General features: G+C 33.3%; 1 protein-coding gene across 1 annotated transcript in view; it reads right to left on the reverse strand.

Moving 5' to 3' along the window:
* Positions 1–17,568, reverse strand: part of LOC106715120 (helicostatins) — a 30,452-nt gene extending 12,884 nt beyond the window's left edge. Inside the window, exon 1 of the mRNA XM_014508343.2 lies at positions 17,509–17,568. The gene's annotated coding sequence lies outside the window, so the exon portion shown is untranslated. The remainder of the gene's footprint in view (positions 1–17,508) is intronic.
* Between the last annotated feature and the right edge of the window lie 4,241 nt (positions 17,569–21,809).

Raw genomic sequence — 21,809 nt, forward strand, 5'->3', positions numbered from 1 at the left:
TGAATATGGAATGAAATGCAATTTAGCATTCGAAGTTTTAAAGTCATTGCATGGATTGTACATAATGTAATCTTGAAAAAACAAAATCCTTAAAATTTTTCAATAAAAATTTCACACGCCCAAATTATTAAAAACTACCTTAATTTAAGTACGAAATATTGACATCTATATCTGATATATATAAAAGAAAGTCGTGTTAGTTACACTATTTATAACTCAAGAACGGCTGAATCGATTTGACTGAAAATTGGTGGACAGGTAGCTTAGAACCAGGAAACGGACATAGGATAATTTTTACCCCGTTTTCTATTTTTGTATTCCGCGCGGACGAAGTCACGGGTAAAAGCTAGTAGAAAAATAAAAGAAAATATCTTGTCACTTAATACGCCCTTAAGTTTCGTAAGATTCTTACTTAAGCCCTCTTCAGTAGCAATCAATCAAATACAATATTAAGTAAGGAAAATACTATTACAATAAAAGAGACCGTCAGTTTGTCCATTCATTCGCTTCTAATGAATGGTGCTTTGACTTTTTCGACCTCTTAAATGTTTCCAAGAAAATTGTACATCATTTTTGGAAGAAATAATAAAGAAGTTCATGTAATGACATTTGAAATATAAAATGCTGTCATTTTACTCCTATTTCAGTTTTCACAAAGAGAATGGTTTTTTCTAGTAAAATATGGAATAACTAGCTTTTGCCCGAGATTTCGTCGGCACGAAATTAAAAAAAAACTTAATAAGTAACCTATGTGTTCTTCTAGATTATGTTTATGTACATCTGTACCAAATTTCATCAAGATCTTTTGAACAGTACCGGAGATACCTTCAAACAAACATCCATCCATATAAACTTTCGTATTTATATATATAATATTAGTAATATATAGATGATGGGATTAGAAATAGGGTGATAAAAAAGCTGTATTGGATCGTAGTAAGTGGTAATAGGTCGTACTAAATAATATCGGGAAATTCATGTACGTGTAACTGACAGACAGACCTTCTTACATATTACTGTACTATCCGTATTTAGGTGAAGTTATCGTTTTCGTAGCAAATCTCTGGTTAACCTAACGATATTAATTCATCAAAGCGAATCGATTAACCCAATCGTAGCTGGTGACGTAAGCAAATACATTAGCATACAAATAGCGATGTCTAAGTGGACACTCCTCACTCACTAGAAATTGAGTTCAACTGGGGACATATACTTTAAGTAAAAAGAACGTTTAACTGAATATGTGAGAAATAAATAAGAAAAGATTTGACTTTTATGGAAGCGAATTGGTGAAGAATTAACTTACTTTTTTTTAATGTTATAATATGTTCCTTGTATATATTAAATTCAAAGTAGGCCTTTTTTGCTTGAAAGATAATTATTATTTAAATTAAAACAGTAATATTACGAGCACATATTTTGACTGTCTGTCTGCAAATCGGCGTTTGTTCTAAGTTTTTTTTTTTTATAAGAGTAGGGGGCAAACGAGCAGCGGGAACACCAAGGTGTTCATCGACGTCCATGGACACCTGCAATACCAGTGGAATCGCAAATGCGTTGCCGGCCTTTGAGATGGTGCTACGCTCGCTTCTTGAAGGGCCCTAAGTCGTAGCAGTTTGGAAATACCGCCGAAAACAGACCATTCCACAACGCGGCGGTACGCGTTAGAAAGCTACGCGAAAACCGCACGGTTGTGGACTGCCAGCCATCGAGATGGTGTGGATGGAACTTGGCGGTCTGTCGGGTCGTCCGATGATAGAACTCGGCAGCAGGAAAAGTAAACTCCAAAACAGCTTTACCGAATTTTGACCGGAATTTTAATAGAACTAGTTGTGTTGATTGGTTTGTTTAGCGTAATTACAAATGTAATTAATTAAACTTCACGTCGTTACCATAAAAGTTTCGTGTTTAAACTAAACGAAAAAAATTAAGTTACATCAAAAAAAGAAGTTGTCCATTGCACAAGGGAAATCAAAATTTATACGACGAACCCTTTTTTATAAAACTTTTTCGCTTACTTAACGAGAATTAATCTTCATATTTGATGATTTAAAAATTAAAAAAAAAACAGTAAAAAATATTTCTACAAGTATCGGACGTGATTTGTACGAAGACTTGTACAAAGCGAAGTTTTACTGAAAGAAACATCGAGCACTAATTTTCCATAGTTGATTTTTTTGTTGTTAAACTAGCACACAAGCCTGCTGAATTTCAATTGGTAGCATTGTATTTACAGTAGAGGGCGCTATGAACCAGAAACCAAGTGGCGACCTCTACAATTTTGACGTCGTTTGTCACTATTGTTTTAATACGACTGAACGTGACAGGAAAACAGAATTAAACTTAACATTTCTAGACTTTTCATTTATTAATTTTGTGTTATTTGTATTTTACGATCCTATAAATAATCTTAGACACTGAGATTCTAAGATTATTTTTGGAACGAAGTTCCTTATCGCGCGTTGTGAAAGGGGGCTAGATGGAAAAATTTCTTACGAAAAGTTGTCATGACACTTTTTGCTATATGACCATGGCAACGACGTGACAATATATAACGAAAATTCATAGAAATAAAATGTACTTCTTGTGAAGATTTAAGTTTTTTATTCATAGAATAAAAATTAGTTCCTTCACTAATTAATCGAAAGGAACTTCGTTCCATCCGGGTGTCCCTTGACACCTCTCAAGTTTTTATAATTATATGGTACTGATCTGATGTTGGAGTCAGAAGGTGGTCATAGGAACTTCGCAATAAAACGACACAACCTCATCGAGTTTGGGTTTAGTTTTTGCACTAAACAAGTATTAAAACAGATTATAAAAAGCTATAAAATTTAGTTAACACTGGCTTATAACATATTCGATAAACCCTAAGCTATAAAAATTTAAATAAAATGTATGTAACCTAATAACCATATAATGTATATAACCTTTATGTTTCCTCATATATATAAATTAACTTAAGACTTGCTAACAATTAATTAAGGTTAAAAGCCTAACCACACACCTTAACGGCGGTTCACTAATCTCGTTCCAACCATAATGCTCTTACTCGTACATAGAGATTTATCCAAGTTTTTTAAGTATAACAATCTACGAAGGTGTCATTGTCCTTCGTAATATATACATATATGCTAATTAAGGGTGTGTTTTTAATTTTAATTTTATTTACTTTCGTTCTTTTTATTTACTTACAGTGAACTTGTAACAATCGTAGTCAATATAAAACTCAAAAAATATTAAACGTGTTTCCTGTGATAGACGTAATGTTAGTTGATAAGGGAACCTCTTACTACAGAAGATTGATCATTTAATTTTTTTCTTAACAAGTTTAAATATAAAACTGATTTTATATTAAAAAATCATAGTGATTTCTTGTGAAAGGCGATAGTAAAAATATACAATTTCATAGTTTAATGTATAAAACAGCTGCCTTTCACTTAAATTATTTTAAAAGGTGGTTTGGTTTACGAGATGTTTTACGATCTTAATGGGTTTCGAGTTAAAAGAGCAATGCTGAAGTGATTTTAATTAATACTTGAACAAAACGCTCGTTATCCGACGCGTCTATTAAAACTGAAAGATAATTATATTTTTTCTACGAGTTCTGTTGAATTTTTAATTAGGATTGGACATCCCTATCACCTTTTTGTTTGTGTAGTTGAAAAATAACTTTAGTCTCAGAAAAATCTTGAACAAATCTTGCATTGCTGGAACATTTATCATATCTACTTCTATTAGATAACTTCAACTCGTCTATGTTAGAAATGAACAAATGAAAAACTCTGTGGTTACGTCACCAGAGTTAGTTGTCATGTTTTTGTGAACGAGTAGTAATTTGAGACGAGTATTATAAAGATGTGTTTAGGACTTAAGTGCTAGTTTCCCGTGACATCGTGCATATCCAATCAAAGTGTGAAACCAATATACGTACGTGTCGCCTATTGGCTAATTATCCCCACCCCGCTATCCTAGATCTTTGTATCAAAAACCAGAATATATTTTAAAATACGGTAGACTATACGTTGGTTTGATTTCAAAGTTCCAAATCCTCAAACGCCTCAACACTTTTAGTTTTTTTGCAAACCATATGTATACACATACACACGCCGCTACAGGTGATATCTCAGTAATACTCCGGTTCAATAAAGGTATTGAAAAAACATCTGCATATTTTTTTCCCCACAGGACACCGTTTCTGAGAGATTACAAAGGTAATATATAGATTATAGAATTATTGAAGCTTTAATATCTTATTTGGCTCTTGACTGTTCAAGGCATTAAATGTTCTTTTCAACAACCTCCAAGATATGGTCAAAGTTTACTTTGTTACTTTTGAAGTTTAAAAAAATATCTAAACACAAGTTTTACAAAACACAATATGTAATGTTTTGTCAAAAATAACAAGATAGAGCACGTGCGCTGTCTGATTTTAAAAGGTACAAAACAAATTTATGGCGATTTTTGTTGAAAAATGTGCCCCTGATAAAATTCAGTTGTGTAAAAGGCTTTAGATAAAACTAGCGTTGTAACATGAAATATGACCAGCGTGGCAACGAAATGTCAACAATTCTTTTATTTATATCAATTCAAAACAGTAGAATTTAAAAACTTAAAATTACTAAATAATTATTTAATACAGAAATATCTAGGACAAAGTTAATTTTTCTATTTATTAAGATTTTAGTATACATTTTTATATTATAAGGCGGCAAATGAACAAGTGGCCATCTGAATTTGCCGAAATAGCGAAGCAACTGCTGCCCATGTACATCTGCAATTGCAGATGCATTGCTTACTTTTAATCGACGGAGATGACGCACAGAAAGAAAAATTTCCCCTTTCTATCCTATCTTCCGTCAAATAACTTCCCCTTCCCATCCTTTCCTTATAAAAAAAACGTGGAAAGGGAAAGAGAACTAAAATTAGTCTTCTGGCACCACATGCCTCAGATAAAACGTGGAATTGTTTCCATTTCACACCTGTTTACTGTGTGGTCAAGTGTTTAAATATTCACTTTAATATTAATATCGAACAATTATAATTTTGTCTTAAATATAGGAATTTCAAAGCATTTTTATAACAGTTCATATAAGACTACATTTATTATTTTCTTTCACTCGCTTTGAGCGTAAAACTTGTATAACGTACGCTTTGTGAAAGTTCCGCTCACCTCCGTTGCTTTTTGCTTTTTAAAAATAATCTAACGCTTGGCTGCTTAGTTATTTCTATGCATAATATTGTAATAAAGGAATGGTAAAATCAAATATGGTTATTCATCTTCATAATCATCCTAAATTAATCATTTGCTAAACATAGTTCTACCTATTTTGAATTAAAATTTAAAACTATATTAGAAATCTTACTAATATTATAAATGCGAATGTATAGATGGATGGATATTTGTTTGAACGTGTCTCCAGAACGGCTCAACGGATCTTGGTGAAATTTGACACAAATGTAGAACAGTCTGGAAGAAGACATATGCTACTTATTACGTTTATTTTTAATTTAGTGCGGACGGAGTCGCGGGCGAAAGCTAGTGATTTTATATTGGTTAAAAAAGTATCCGCAATACACTTGTTTGAATTTCCATGATACGGTTTTCCTCGCAATAAACTTAACAACGCTTCAAATTCCATTCGTAAAATAAAATTTGAATTTAAACATAAAGTGGACTGTGAAAATACGAGATAACATGAATGGTTACTTAATATAATTACACATTTCTACGTGTGAGCTCGCCGAGATCAGTCACATACGGTCGCTGGTTTAACATGAACAAATGACGGTCATTTCTCAAACTCATATCAAGCACTAGCTTTTGCCCGCGACTCCGTTCGTGCGGAATTATAAACAAATCTAATAAGTAGACTATGTGTTTTCCAGACTATGTTCTACATCTGTGCCAAGTTTCATCAAGATCCGTTCAGTCGTTCCGGAGATATATTTAAAAAAACATCCATCTAAACATTAGCATTTATAATATTAGTATGATTTATAATGAAGCAATTAACTGGATTTGTGAGTTCGTAGCTGTCATTTTAATGTGCTTTATTATAACAAGAATTATAGCTTAACATTTTGTAGATAAAAAATGACAAAATTGTATGAAACATTGATAATTCATATCAGAACAAATAAAGAGTTTTACTGTTTGTTATTTATGGTTCTTTATGACTTTTAAGATATTATCAAATTACCTAATTATGCACATTTGCACACCAGACATACAAGTAATAGCTTGAATAATGCTTTTAATCCTACATTTTCTGATATTAAACCTGATATGTTAAAAAATATGTTTGTCGGTATCCAAGCCGTCGCTGTCTTCTTATTTCATTATACGTAGGCTGGCTACACAAAACGCATTCTTTGTGCCACTGATATTTCGAAGAATATAAATTCTTGTTTTTATTTTGTATTGTCTGGGAATTTTATAGTATTTTCTTTTTTTAATACTTTGTAATATTTTGGTCCCTTTTTTCATAGCGGAGGCTTGTAAACTGTGACTTAACACAATTCGGCAAAGTAACGAATGGTTTTTACTATTTTAATTTTTTATTAATTTTAAACTACCTTATTTTTAATTTAATTATTTTATTGTAAGAAGTATGGTCAAAGATGAGATTTTTTTTAATTTAATCCTGGCATACATTTATTGCTTCGACTACGCGTTTACTGTTCTACGCCTCTACGACTCTACACTGCTACGCTTCTACTCTACTATGATGTTAGGCTCATCCGTTCTACATTTTCTAAATATTACTTTTTTAAATTACCGAAACTATTTTTTTTACTAACTTTTTTAAAAACAAATCTCTTATCTTATAGCTAATGTTTAAAACTTGTTCTTTAGATAAGTTTATTTAATTTTTAAAAACATTTTGTTCAATACACTAATAAATATGACCAGTTTATAACTTCACTAACTTAATCAAAACAGCTTAATTATGATAAGACTCCCGTTTCTTACCAACAGTATATTAATAAATATGACCAGTTACGTCAAAGGGAAAAATATTAAAATTGAAAGAGAAACTTCCTTGATACAGGACCGCCTTAAACTATGTTAAGAAGTTAAACTTGCAGTAACTTACCGGCTGAAAGATCGTAAAAGTCCTAAATAAACAAACGTTCGGGGAAACCATTTGCACTATGAAATCACGTCGTAGCTTTATCGCTACGTGTTTAGCTGATGATTTATAGCATATTTTAGGTGTATTTCTGAATCTGTATTTAACATTTGTATCTTATAATAAAAATAAAACGTTAGGGGTGGACGTGGGACGTGGGTATGAAAAATAGGCCGTAGCCTATTCTCAGACCTACTGAATATGCACATAAAATGTATATATTATAAACATCAAAATCTTTATGGATGTCCTCTCCTCATTCTTACAAAAGCTGGCAACACTTAAGATCATAGTTATACGAGTAAGTTACTAGTAGTAACTGTAGAGGAAAAACTTGCTAATTTCCCTATATTCAGTTCAAATAATACTCAATATTAGTTACTTACGTAAAAATATTCCATATTCAATTATTTACAGTTATTAATATTATTTATAGTTTAAAACCGCTTATGATATATCTAGTCAGATTATAAACTAACAACTTATAACTTTTTATGTAATAAAAAACAAATATCCAATTATTTACATAAATATTTTATAATCCTATCAACCGGGAATTCATAGGAGATAAAGATCGTCGTATTTTAATAATTATAAAATACTTATGCAATTATAATAATAGCCGAAACATGTGTTAACGTTGCATGCAACCACATAACATATAATGGAAAATTGAAAACCATTAACAAATTACAATTATACATGTGGACCAGTCACTCGCCGGGGAATGAAAACTTACTATGTTTCCCATTTTGTATGACGCCGATAGACTGTTTAATAATGGTTATAAATCGGTGTGTGCGAATAATTTAAACTTACGAATTATTCGTTTCGAATCGAATATGTAAATCGAATGTCATAAATGTTTCGAGAAAGTTTACAGCAATCGCAAATTATTCGGATTATTAAAAACTTCACGATTATTCGGTTATTTTTTTGAATTTAGAATAATACAAAAATTTGAATTACTCGATCGAATTTCGAATCGAGTATTTAAATTCGATTCGATTTAATTCGAAAAATATTCACACGTCCCCACTAATGTATGTACATATGTTTCATTATTTAATGACAGAAAAAAAAAAGAATAAAAGCCGTCAACCAAGGACTGGTTCAAGTAATCTTCGTACGTACGACATTGTTATCGCCAATTAATTTTGCAGTTTGCTTTTAGCGGTAATTGAACATAACTATATTGTAGTAACTACTGACGTCACACAAATTTTTAAAATACATTTATATGGCTAAGTTCCATACAAATGTAATTTTAAATAAACTCTTTGTTATATTCAAAGGCTCGATACGTAGCATGTGTAAAGGTTGCGGCGTACAGTAGCAACGCACCCGGACATGTCAGCCGCAACGGCCGCTTTGTATTCAACTTCCAATATAACTCGCTTCGATTTTACATTGAATACAAAATCAAAGGTAAATTTAATCCATAAGCATATGGTATATTGTGTTATTTATTAGCGACAGTTATTATTATTTGAGAGGTTGAGTATTTCAAACTATATGTCTCCAATGAGGGGCTCGGAGCCTACCCCAAGTTAGGGGTGACTAGGTCATAGTCAACTACGCTGGCCCAGTGCAGGTTGACTTCACACATATCTTTGAATTTCTTCTCAGATATGTGCAGGTTGCATCACAATGTTTTTCTTCACCGTAAGAACGTCGGATAAATGTACATATGTAAATCGAGAGTCGAAAAGCACATTGGTACATTGCGGGATTCGAACCCAAGACCTGCAGATTGCAAGTCAAGTGCTTAACCCCTGAGCCACCGACGCTCTATAAATATTCGTATGTCGTCGTTTTAATACCTAAGGTTAAAATTTCATAGTTCTTTAAACAATCCTGAGTTACTACTCTTTGCATAGGAACAGAAATCAGAGATGCCAACGACTCGACTAATGAGTCATCTACACCATGTTTTAATTACATCAAAGTAATAACAAGTCAATGTTCAATTTGACTGATTGATCAAATAAATACGATACGCGATTATTTGAATTGTTAATTGCTTCACTGACAGATCGAACGCGCCTCTCTTCTGTTATCATTAGATACGTTTGCTTTTGTTTCGACGTTTTCATTTCATTATTTTATTTTTCATTGTGTTTTTAATGTTTCATTTTATTTTGCATTTTTATTAAATAAAGCAACTTAAATATGGGTATCCTTATTTCTATAAAATTACTAGCTGTCGCCCGCGACTCCGTACGAGCGCAGTTAAAAAAAAAACTAAATGGGGGAGGTTATGAAAAATAGATGTTGGCCGATTCTCAGACCTACTGAATATGCTCACAAAATTTCATGAGAATCGGTCGAGCCGTTTCGGAGGAGTTCAAGTTCGTACCCCGTGACACGAGAATTTTATATAAAAGAAGTTATACTTGAAATTATGTTATTAACTGGACAAAGTACTCTGTGTACACATTATAGTGTGTTATTATGTTTTTACCTGACTAATAATAGGATAAGTGAGACTTGAGTATCACAAGCGTATGTTTGTAGCTTTGTATGTAAGTAAACTTTGTGACTGCCTAGATTTTAAACTACTGAACCCATTATACCACGGCGTTATTCGATTCTTCTCGGAGTGTCATAGGACTAGAGCCAGTAGTTTTTTTTTATGTGAAAAAAATTGTAAGTCTATAGCAATATTATTTTTATTATTCTATTTAATATAAAATAACTGTATTAAAATATTTCTTTATCTTAACAATATTTTGGATCTTGAACTTTCTTATTTAACTTTGTATCTTTGCTTCTCTTTGAACTTTATATTAAATTAAGTTAAATTAAATGTTACAACAAATTAATTGTTTTCAAAATCGAATCAGTATACAGTCGAACCTGTATAACAGAGAATCCCAGGGACTGCGATATCTCTCGCTTATGTAGTTTTCTTTCTATAACCCGAATTTATTATATCTAAGTCACTCTATTTAGTTTAAAGGTAGATTTAATTACTGTAAAATTACCAATTAGTTTTCTTTTGTTTTTATTCGATTTTTGAATATGGTTAAAATAAAAATACGTATGTAAGCAATTTAACAAGAGCGGCATTTTAACGCACCGCACGTTTGGAATATGGTCAACCGAAAAATGGTCACAGTTGTTGAAAAATAATTAAAATTTTAGCCTCAAATTAACATATATAATGGATATGTCAATTAAAATGGAATTAATGTACAATTGTTTGAATATTAACGATTTTATTCGTAAAAGTACCGCACATTTTTTTGAAACACAGTTTCCAATTATTTTAATTATTAATTTATTTGGAAAATGAATGGCTTAAGAAAATATTTTTTCTTCTATATTGAAATTAATTCACTTAAAAAAAGGAGGATAAAGGGCCTTAGATAAAGTGGTTTTGTGACTATTGCGGTAAGAACATCATTTGTTGGTAACTTATTAAGAAGACAACTAACAAAAGAAAAAAAAGCTTCTTTAAAATGTAGAGTCTTAGGTTAACATGATTTAAATCATTATAAAAATAAAAATACTAAGACATTTAATCCGTTCAAAGACATTACACACAAATCAAAAGCTCGCTTGTACATTTAAAACATGAAAAGTACTGAAAGTTAGAAAGTAAGTTTGTAAAAATATTCACTTTTAAAGCTTCCGGAGCACTCAATATAAACAATATTAACCTTTATAGCTGTGACCTTAAGTTTATAAAATAAAAGGTAATAAATGATAGTTTATTCCCATCCACTATAATAAGTATGCTCCACTTCATTGCATCTTTATGACATGTAGAGGGATGTAATGAATTCTATTTGGACAACCAACAAACGTCACAGCTGTACGTAAGAGACGTACTATGAACTGCATTAAGATTTTCCTTTTACCATATATGTCTGTCGACACTGTATGTCTGTACGTTACTATTAATTATATAATGCTTATTTTATACTTTATTTTTACAATTAAAAGTTCTAGTATAATTACAGTGAATGGGTATGGAATGGAGAGCTTCGGTGGCTCAGGGGTTAAGCACTTGACTTGTAATCTGCAGGACCTGGCTTTGAAAACCGCCATGTACCAATGTGTTTTTTGATTTTAAATATTAAATATGTACGTTTATATGGCTTTCTTACGGTATAGAAAAATATCGTGATGAAACCTGCACATATATGAGAAGAAATTCAAAGATATGTGTAAAGTCAACTAGCACTGGGCCAGTTGACTATGGCCCAGTCACCCCTAACTTAGGGTAGGCTGCGAGCCCCACAGCGGAGACGTATAGTGAGCTATAGATGATGAATGGGTCTTGTAGTACATAACGCAATTTTTAAAGTCCCATAGCATATATTTCTCATACTAAGGGTACAATTGAGTAACCATGAAAATACTATGTAATATAAAGCAACTCTTGTTGTTTGTTGCTACAATAGATTGTGTTTAAAATCGTAATATGTTTGAAATGTAACAAATCTATAAATGTTAAATCTCACTTAAGTTACACCCACACGTGTGATTAACTTGGAGTTTAAATTAACCGGTAATATTTTAATAAGGTTGTCGCCCGTGTCGGTGTCACGTGACACGCCATGTTAACCGTGCCGTGATCGATAACAACAATGTATTATATTAAGTCATGTTGTTTCTGTTTTTCTTAAAGAGAGTTTAACGGACAAAAATACAAATCTCATTGCAGTTGTAGTTACAACAACACAACTCACGCCCGTATTCCACAACGGTAGGTAGAGACCATTGATTTTCATTTCGTCGAGTTCTGACGCCTCTCTTGCTTGTGTCAATACAACTACGTCTACATTCAGGTCATAAATAAATTGAAAAATAAACGACAATCTTTACTATAGAGCTATAATATTTCACAGACAGAACTAAAGTGGAGCGTCTATAAATAATAAAGCAATGGTCAAAACGAACGTTGAATAATAGAGGTGCGCGTTCCCAAAGGATTCTAACGGTATTAGAATATCCAGCAAATAGGCTTAGCAGATAGGAATTGAAAAGGCTCCTTTGACTCCGCTTAGAGCGTCTCTTGTGAAATTCCTATAATAATAGGAATAAAAGCATTGTTTGCAATCTATGGAACTTAAGATAAATATTGTTAAATATTTTAATCATACTAATATTATAAATAGCAATGTTTAGATTAGATGGATGTTTGTTTGAAAGTATCTACACAACGCCTCAACGGGTCTCGTTGAAATTTGACATAGATGTAGAACATAGTCTTGAAGAATACATAAGCTTCTAGTGTTACACTAGACATCTAGTATATAACAACACAGTGACATGTTCAGACTCGAGTATCGAATATCAAATAGGCGTATGTAATATATATTCGAGGCATTGAAATTGAACGAGGACAATATCTCTTTTCTTTTATGATATTACTTATCTTTTCGAATCTATTTATGGAACCTTAGGGTGCAATAGTAAGTAACCAATATTATGTCAGTTGGTGCAAACATTTGGAAAGAACTGTTATAAATATATTTTAAAATTATGAATACAAATATTTTATAGTAGCAGTTAACTTCGACTTAGCAAAAAATATAACCTCATCCGGCGAAGTTTTAGCTTTCCAACAGTGAAAGAATTTTTAAAATCGCTTCAGTTGTTTCGGAGCCAATGTAAAACAATCAAATCATTCCGCTTTATAATATTGGTTACATTATTTTTGACCGGCGGCTCCTTGAGCTAGATGCCATACGAACTGAAAGCCTGTTCACCTGCGGCTATCAGCTATAATTACGTGAACGGTGTGCTCACATATCCGCAATGTGCGAGGATTTTTGCAAACGAAATTGGCTACATAAGCCACATGCGAGCACACCAACCTCAAAACCGGAGTTGAAGACAGTCGCCGTGGCCGATATCGGCCGGGATTACATCAAACATTGTTTTGTAAAGACAAAGATATGACTTCACCTCCTCTACGAAGCTGAAAGCCCAGCCTTGATTCGTTTAGCAATGTTCTTAAAGGATTATTATTGTTATTACGTCATTCAGTAAAGAAATTTCACATGTAACTAGTTCACAGTTCAACTTATAGTAGACATAAATTTCTTCGCTCAATTGATATTAGAAGATCCGCAATAAACTATGAAGTGTTAAGTCATTGGATCAAATATAAAGATGGTATTAAATCGCATTTCTTCGAGAACAATAGAGTATTTAGGAGTCAGAGGCAGCCGTGATATCATTCCTTACTCAAATACTACGTGCCTTATCTCTCTGAAATAACCCGCGCTCTGGTAAATGAGTTAATCTATAATTGAAGAGCTCTTTAACTTAATTCACTCAATTTATTATTATACTTTTATTAAATGTCGGTAAAAATCTATATATATGAAAGAAAGTCGTGTTAGTTACATTATTTATAACTCAAGATCGGTCGAACTGATTTAGCTGAAAATTGATGGGGAGGTAGTTTAGAACTAGGAGACGGACATAGGAACTTTTTTTTTATCTTGTGTGCATTTTTTTTATTCCGCGCGGACGGAGTCGCGGGTAAAAGCTATATTTAATAAAAGTAAAGATGGATTACTACGACATAGAAAAAAATATCGTGACATCAGAAAGAAATTCAAATATGTGTGTGATGTCAACCAATCCGCACTAAGTCACCTGTAATATAAGGTGGGATCAAGCCCTTCAGTAGGATCGTGTGAAAGATGACAGTTCATTTAAATACAAATTTAAATTAGTACTCAATCAAAAATCCAACAGTTCTTAAATACATATATTAATTAAGTCGTAAGTATGTAAAAGTTTAAACATCTGTACAAGGTAATGCTCTAGAAAGTTTTGAACCCCTGAACGGCATTAATAATTACATTATGCTTTACTTTTATTTAATAATTTTTATTGCCATCTTAAAAGAGTCATATTTGTAACGAAAGTATTAAAAAGTAGAAAAAATTTAGTATTCAAAAAAATAAGTATACGAGTATGAGAATTTGCTGGATAATAGAGATCACATAAAACTATAAAAAGTTGTGAGCTTTTCCTAGAATAAAATGGGATTTAATTTCTTTAATGCTAAATAGCGTCTAATTATGAACAATTTACGAGACAGTTCAGCCTCCGGTTTACCAGCAGTTTAACAAAGATTTCTTTTTGTTCTATTCAATTCAACTCTCAGTTGTTATATTTTAAAGTTACTGAATGAAATGACCTTTGATAAAGCACTTATATAGAGCGTGTGGCTCAGGGGTTAAGCACTTGACTTGCAATCTGCAGGTCCTGGGTTCGAATCCCACCATGTACCAATGTGTTTTTCGATTTACATATGTACGTTTATCCGACGTTCTTACGGCGAAGAAAAACATCGTACATATCTGAGAAGAAATTCAATGATATGTGTGACGTCAACCAACCCGCACTTGGCCAGCGTGGTTGAATATGGTCTAGTCACCCCTAACTTGGAGTAGGCTCCGAGCACCTCAGTGGGGACGTATAGTGAGCTGATGATGAAAGCACTTATAGTTTACAAAGCGAAGTATTTATACAAAACATTCATGCTTGTATTTTACGATTGGATATCAATTCCTTAATAAATACCAAAACCCTATCCAGAGGTGACGTACTTTTTGTATGAATATAAATAAGAATTAAGGTAGAAATAAATAAAATAACCTTAAATTCTATCGATTGTTAATTATAAAAATAAGTTAATCTAGTTCTGAATCTCATTTAGATAATAATCGTGACACGAAGTCAAATTCTAAATCGACTAAGATCCCACAATTTAATCTGTCTATCAACTCTAAGAAAGAATTTTAAGTATTCGAAATTATCTCGTGTCCCCATTGAACGTTATCGAATGCCGGAAATTGGGACCTCTACAATAAAGAGGTGCTGCGAAGTGTAAGTGCTTATTCCACGTTATGAATGAGACAATTTTGTATGAGACATAATATCTAATTTAAAATGCAGTTAAAACGACAATTAACCCGCCAATATATCAGTTAGGCTTATATTTTAACTTAATTGTCTCAAGTTACGAAGTTATTGATTATAAAGTTTTAAAACGTATTTTACAATTCGAATTGTATCTTAAAGTGTTTTAATTTTCATTGCTTATTAAATATCGTAAAAAACGTTTTTGTTGAATATAAAACGACTTGCTTTAAAGGTCGTTCATTGCATTTAGTAAGATTTTAGATTAAAATTTTTACGTTAACAATATGAACACGAAGAACTTGCTGCATTTCTTGTGGTGATATTTTCACATTTTCTGTCCACTTGATAATAAATGAGAAGTACACAAAGTTGTATATATAAGTATAATGATTTCGTAGTTCCCTAAAGATTAGAAAGTAGACTTTGTATTGTCTAATAAATTAACCTAGTGTTCGCCAATTGGATAAAATTTGACCATAACTTAAGAATTAAAAAAAATCTTGGCTTAAAATAGCTTAAAGCACTTCTAATCCAGATTAACTTAAACTGTGTCAAATTTCAAATTCATCTGTTGGTGCAATTTTGATTGAAAAGAGGTAAAAAGTTTTCGCTTCACGTATTAATATCAGAAGAACCAATTCCTTTACCTTTACCTCTATGTTACAAAAAATGCTGGCGATTAAACATTTCCAGACCAGAATTTTGATCGTGCAAGTTTTTACAACTGCGACCATTAAAAAAAACTAACAAACAAATTAATAATTAAAAACACTGCCGTCACAACACAAGCATGAAATCGAAAATGTCAATTAAATTTAATTGCAATTTTACTTGACGTTAAAACAAACATTTACATTTTCTCCTTTTTATTTTTATGCCTGCGAATAACTTTCAAATTGAAGTGAATTTTTCGACGTGGAAATTTTAAATGCAAGAAAATGTATATGAACGACTACACAATAACTTCAATAGCAAGTAAAATCGGTACAATTTAATTTTTTCAAAAGTTGTAGACGCCAGAAAAAAATGTTGCAGCAATTGGCCAGCTCGACCGGTGAAATACCACGACCACCAGAAGACAGGCGTCAAGTAAAAATACCCTCTTTCTGTGATTCCCTTCTGTCGTCCTTCTATGACGATTAAAGTTAGGCAAAGCATCTGCAAATGTGGAATGTCATAGGCAGCGGTCACTTCGCTATTTTGGCGAATTTAGGCTTTTGTTTGTTCGTTTGCCAACTTACACTATAAAAAAATGGAAACGGGGGAAGTTATAGGAAAATTGTAAGAAAAGGGCTGATATGATTTGCTAATTCTTTTGATTCCATTTTATTTAATTTCGTGTAAGTTTTAAGAAATAAAACCTAGGTTACTTATTGAAAAAGCTTTATGTAAGTTAAAGAATTTTAATGATGCTTGCTAACTTAGTACAGTAGATAAGTGTTTTCTTGAACAGACAATTTTTTTCTTGCAATTAAATCATCCATTAAAAAGTATTTTCACCAGTTAACTTTGTAATTAAATTAGTCAGTTTGTGACAAACAAATTACTCTTATTAATAAATCCAATTATTTTTACTGTCTAATTCATATTTAGCTTACGACTGTTAGGATTTACTGTAGTTATATTGAACCAATTTTGATCAGTAACCGAAAATAACTTTTTAAAATGTTTTTTTAATACATAGTTAAAGCAAGAATTATTATGCTAATTTAATTGTAAAAAAAATACTTTTCTTTTCAAAGATAAACACGATATGCTAAAGATTTTATACTATTAGTTTTGCATATGACTACGCAATAGTGCGGGGTTCAAATCTCAGTTTAGTTTTTTTTTTTTTTTTATAGAGACTAGAGAGGATATATATTCCTATGAGATAATGTAATAAAACTGATATTGTACTTGGATATGTTTTTAACAGATATTTTGTTACAAAAGTAATATAACTAACAAGACATATAATTGAAATAATTAATTACATGTTACGTATTATCAATTACGTAATTCAACAATTGTAATAATTTCATGTAACTAGCAGTCAATTGAATCTTACACGCAATGTTTTGTGATAAAAAAATAGTATTAAATTTATAATAGCAGAAACAGTGATGGTTTAAAATATTCTTACTGTGGTATATTTCTTTATAATTTATAAACCAGCGATTGACCACGATCCCATCTGATGTTAAATATTTTTTCAAAATACTGCTGTTTCTTATGACTAAATTTCGTTTGTTTTTTTTATTTTATTTAATTTATTAAGTAAAAAACTTCGTTTAATGTATTAATAGTGTTTGTTCTATTTCGGTTTATTTTACATTATTATATCTAACATATTTAAGACATATTAGTTATTAATTTTCTACATTAAAAAGTTATAAAAGTTTATATTTTCTCGAAATATTTTTCCGTAAATATAGTTACTTTTTTTTTCTAAGCTTTGATAAACTTTACAGGCTTATTTCACTAAACATACCTGAGTCGTAGTCCAGTCACTGCACACTTAGTATAAACGTGGCATGCGGTGCACGCCGGCGGTCGTACTGTGCGCCAGCAAGCTTCGCCGTCACTTATATAAGCACCTCCCATAGGCGTTGGGCGGGCGGCTGACTTGAACAACCGCCCAAGTGAGCGTAGGCGGAAGAGTGTTAAGGTGAAGTTGAAAGACGATATGATTTTTTTGTCATTGATTACTTTTGTGGTAACAATACATTGGAGGAATTTCTAGATTGATAACTATGAGTTGTGACTGTATTGTGATACTCAGAATAACTAAATTATAGTAGACAGAGATTAAAATGTGTGTACTGTTCTTAATATTTTCCACAGTGAATCAAACTTTGACCACCTTATATAAAGTGGTAATGTTGCTGAAAGATGGAACTTAATGACTGACTGCCACAGTCACAGATGTTTTAAGATTATTTAAGAAGTACCTTTTTTTTTCGAGGGGGAAATCTTCAAAAGATACCCAGCCTTCTGGGGGAAAGGCTGGGTTATCTGAGATTTGACTCATTAAAACCTCCTCGGTGGCCTCAAGTGCAACTGGTAAGAGCCCCGGGATCTCCAAAGGAACGCACCGGGACTCTCTGCACAGGACTTCTGCACGACCTAGGGTAAAGCGACCTCTCTCGTGCCCTCACTTGATTACGGTGACTCAGGACCACACTTTGTTACCGTCTTCCCGAGACCATTTAGTAAGGCAATCAAGGCCCTCCCCCCTAATCGCTCAATTTAAGAAGAACCTAGTGACATTTAAACGGCTCTGAATGTGGTGTAATTTATTATTTAATGTATAATAAATTTGGCATTTACTTGAAATTGTACCTGTTATCGATAACTGGAATAGGTCTCTTATCGTTTCGTTAACCTATATCTATATCTAGAATAAAATCAATAATATCAAATGATGAGAAGACTAGAAATTTGCAGTTTGTAATTTTTTAATGTTTGAATTCATGACCTTATTTTTGATACTTTATTTTTATCATTATTATCCGACTTGAAAAAGAAAAAGATAACATACCATATAATTTTCATTAAATTTAATGTAATGTGTCGTATGTCATTTGGCCTATTCAATAAATATATTTAATATTTATTTAAACATCATACATATTAGGTGTTTTTACGTATTTATAGATGTCATTTTTATTTCTTAAATGCAACTTTTAAAACTTGGATTCAGAACATTTAACAAAATGTTTAAAATATAACTGGATATTGCTTCATTCATTATTTGTTACCTAAAATGACTTCGTAGATTTTATACTCGTAGCCGCTACGTACGCTACGAATGTTCTACGATCGAACGAAGTTACTTCGCATTAAGCTTGAATACGTAGTAATCGTTTTTATTCATAAGACAATTCTACTGTATTTATCAACATTAAAAAAAAGAACAAATTCAATACATAATTCAAGAAAGATTTCTTGGACAAAGATTTTATCGGTCCCAAAGTTGTGTAGCACAGAAATCGTCTAATATTTTTACTCTATAAGTTTAGTATAGAGACAAAATAAACCTTTGCAGTTCCATTTATTAAAGTTGTTTTTTTAAAAAGATAATCCAATGAAATTTACATTTTTATTTAAGTTTTGATTTCGTTCACAGTAAAGTCATTATTTTTATTCCAAAACATGACTTGAAATACAGTTTGGTGTTAATATTATTTGAAGTCAACAGCTATTTTGATGTCAGTGTCATAGAATTTAAATGGATAAGGTTCGAATAGATAAGCTTTAATTTAAACATAGATCTTATTAATTTAAGGACGAAAAAGCTTTACTGGTTTTTATTAAATTTTAGTGAATGGTGCTTTATTTTATTTATGCTTATTTGTAACTCATATTACCTTAAAAAATTCCTTTCACCGCTTCTTTAGAGACACCAAAGAATGCCAAAAATTACAATATCAACAATCCATGCTCGTAATATTCTTTATTTCAACAGTTTTCGTTTCAAGCATTAATATTAAGATTCTTATGAGACTACATGTTTCTTTATAACTTTTTAATTTCTCATTTTTCGACGAGTAAAATTATAAAACCTACTTTTTATCCTCCGTTCACAAAAACCTAAGAAGGTTGTATGTTTTTATCATTTAAAATTAAGTCAAGTATAGACCGACATACTTATTTGAAACGCTAGGCATAACTGAAACTAAATGTCAATTGCTCAATAACGCTCCTCAGGAAATGTGAAAAATGTGTCACAAGATCCTTGTCGGACTGTAGATGTCTTGTCTCGTTTTCTTTGCCTAAGTAGGTTTTAGATATTACTAACTGCGATAACAGAGCGGCCTATCACGAATATAAGTGAGATCGTTATCGTAACGTTATTTGCATTAAAAGTGCAGCGTACCGAGCGTAAAGTACACCAACAAATCTCATATACGTTACGAATGTGTGTGTCGCAAGTATTCGTGCTAGGCTCTCAGGTCAGATAAGTTTGTGGCATTATAGTAATATGTTTAGATGTATACTATGTGTTCCAGTTTTAAAATGTAGATAGAACCGCAAGTTAAAGACAGTTTTTTTAATAAAAGTGCAAAGTGCAAAGCTACTCTTCCACTAACGTCTCGTCCATTGGCCACTGTGTAGGAGGTTATTGTGGAGAACACCCACATCGCTATCTTTGTATTTTCTTATTAATGGTATGCATATAGTATATCCTATGTTCTGTTCTATTTTCCAGTATATAATTTCGTAAAAATTCTACCGTGTTTTTGTTATGTAATGTATTTATATAGGTATATAAGCTCACTATACATCCCCACTGAAGGGCTCGGAGCCTACTCTAAGTTGGGGGTGACTAGGCCATAGTCAACTACGCTGGCCCAGTGCTTGTTATTAAGGACCCCCACTGCTGCAGAGAGAGTAGCTAAACTCAACCCTCCGAAGTCAGCGGCAGTTGTGGTCACACTGACGCCAGAGGCTATTGACAAAGGCATCACTTACAATGCCGTTATTGCGGAGGCTAAGGCCAAAATAAGATTGCAGGACATAGGCATAACAAATGGGGTTCGCTTCCGCGTCTGTGCTACGGGTGCTCGGCGCTTCGAAATCATGGGAGTAGACAGCGGTACTCAAGCCGATGCACTTGCTGAAAAACTGGCCCAGATTTTCAACCGCGATACAGTCCGCGTATCCAGACCAGTTAAGATGACGGAAGTTAAAATCTCCGGTCTGGACGACTCAATTTCCGTTGATGAAGTACTCGACGCGGTCGCAGAGGCAGGGGGCTGCCCCAAAGACAGCCTGAAAAGCAGTGGTGTGGTCAAGGATACCTTCGGCGTGGGACACTCTTGGGTGGAATGCCCGATAGCAGCCGCAAAACGAGTGGCTGCAGCAGGACGCCTCTCTTTCTCGTGGGTGTCGGCCTCGATAAAGCTTCTGGAGCCTAGACCTCTACGCTGCTATAGATGCTTACAAAAGGGGCACGTCAGAGCACAATGCTGTGCAGACGTCGACAGAAGCCAGGAGTGCTTCCGCTGCGGAACAGTTGGCCATAAGTACAGGGAGTGCTCGGCTAAGCCGCACTGCTCCATCTGTGCTGCAGCCAAGAAACCAGCAGATCATCAACTGGGCGGCAAGGCCTGCTCTACACCAGCCCCCAAAATCATTAGACGAAAGACTGTACCTCCGGTACAGTCAGCTCACCAAGCACCAGCAGAAGTTGCCATGGAGACGGATCAGGCTTCAAACAAATATGGCTCTGCAGGTACTTCAAGCCAATATTAATCACTGTGCACGGGCTCAAGACCTGCTTCTACAGAGCATGGCTGAGTGGTCGTCACACGTGGCCGTGGTGGCGGAACCATATTTAATTCCCAACAGAGACAATTGGACAGGTGACGAGGAAGAGTTGGTGGCCTTGGTATTATCTAGGACCTCCGGATCCTTGACATTCGGAAATGTCAAAAAAGGCCGCGGATGTGTTGTGGCCAGCGTAGGAGGAATTCTGATGGTTGGTGTGTATTGTCCCCCCAGGAAAAGTCTTTCTGACTTCGAGGACCTTCTTAGCCAGATCGGGACCCTAGTCGGTGGCAATTCTCGGTTCGTGTTAATAGCTGGCGACTTCAACGCCAAAAACGTAGCCTGGGGATGCCCAACAACGGATGCACGAGGGGCAGTACTCGAAGAATGGGCCTTAACGGAGGGACTCTGCTTACTAAATCAGGGCTCGCGCCCGACCTGCGTCCGGCCGCAGGGTAGCTCCATCGTGGACCTTTCGTTCGCCAGTCCTGCGATAGCTCGCCGGGTATACGGATGGAA

Source organism: Papilio machaon, chromosome 22 (genome assembly GCF_912999745.1).
Source record: "Papilio machaon chromosome 22, ilPapMach1.1, whole genome shotgun sequence".
NCBI lineage: Eukaryota > Metazoa > Arthropoda > Insecta > Lepidoptera > Papilionidae > Papilio > Papilio machaon.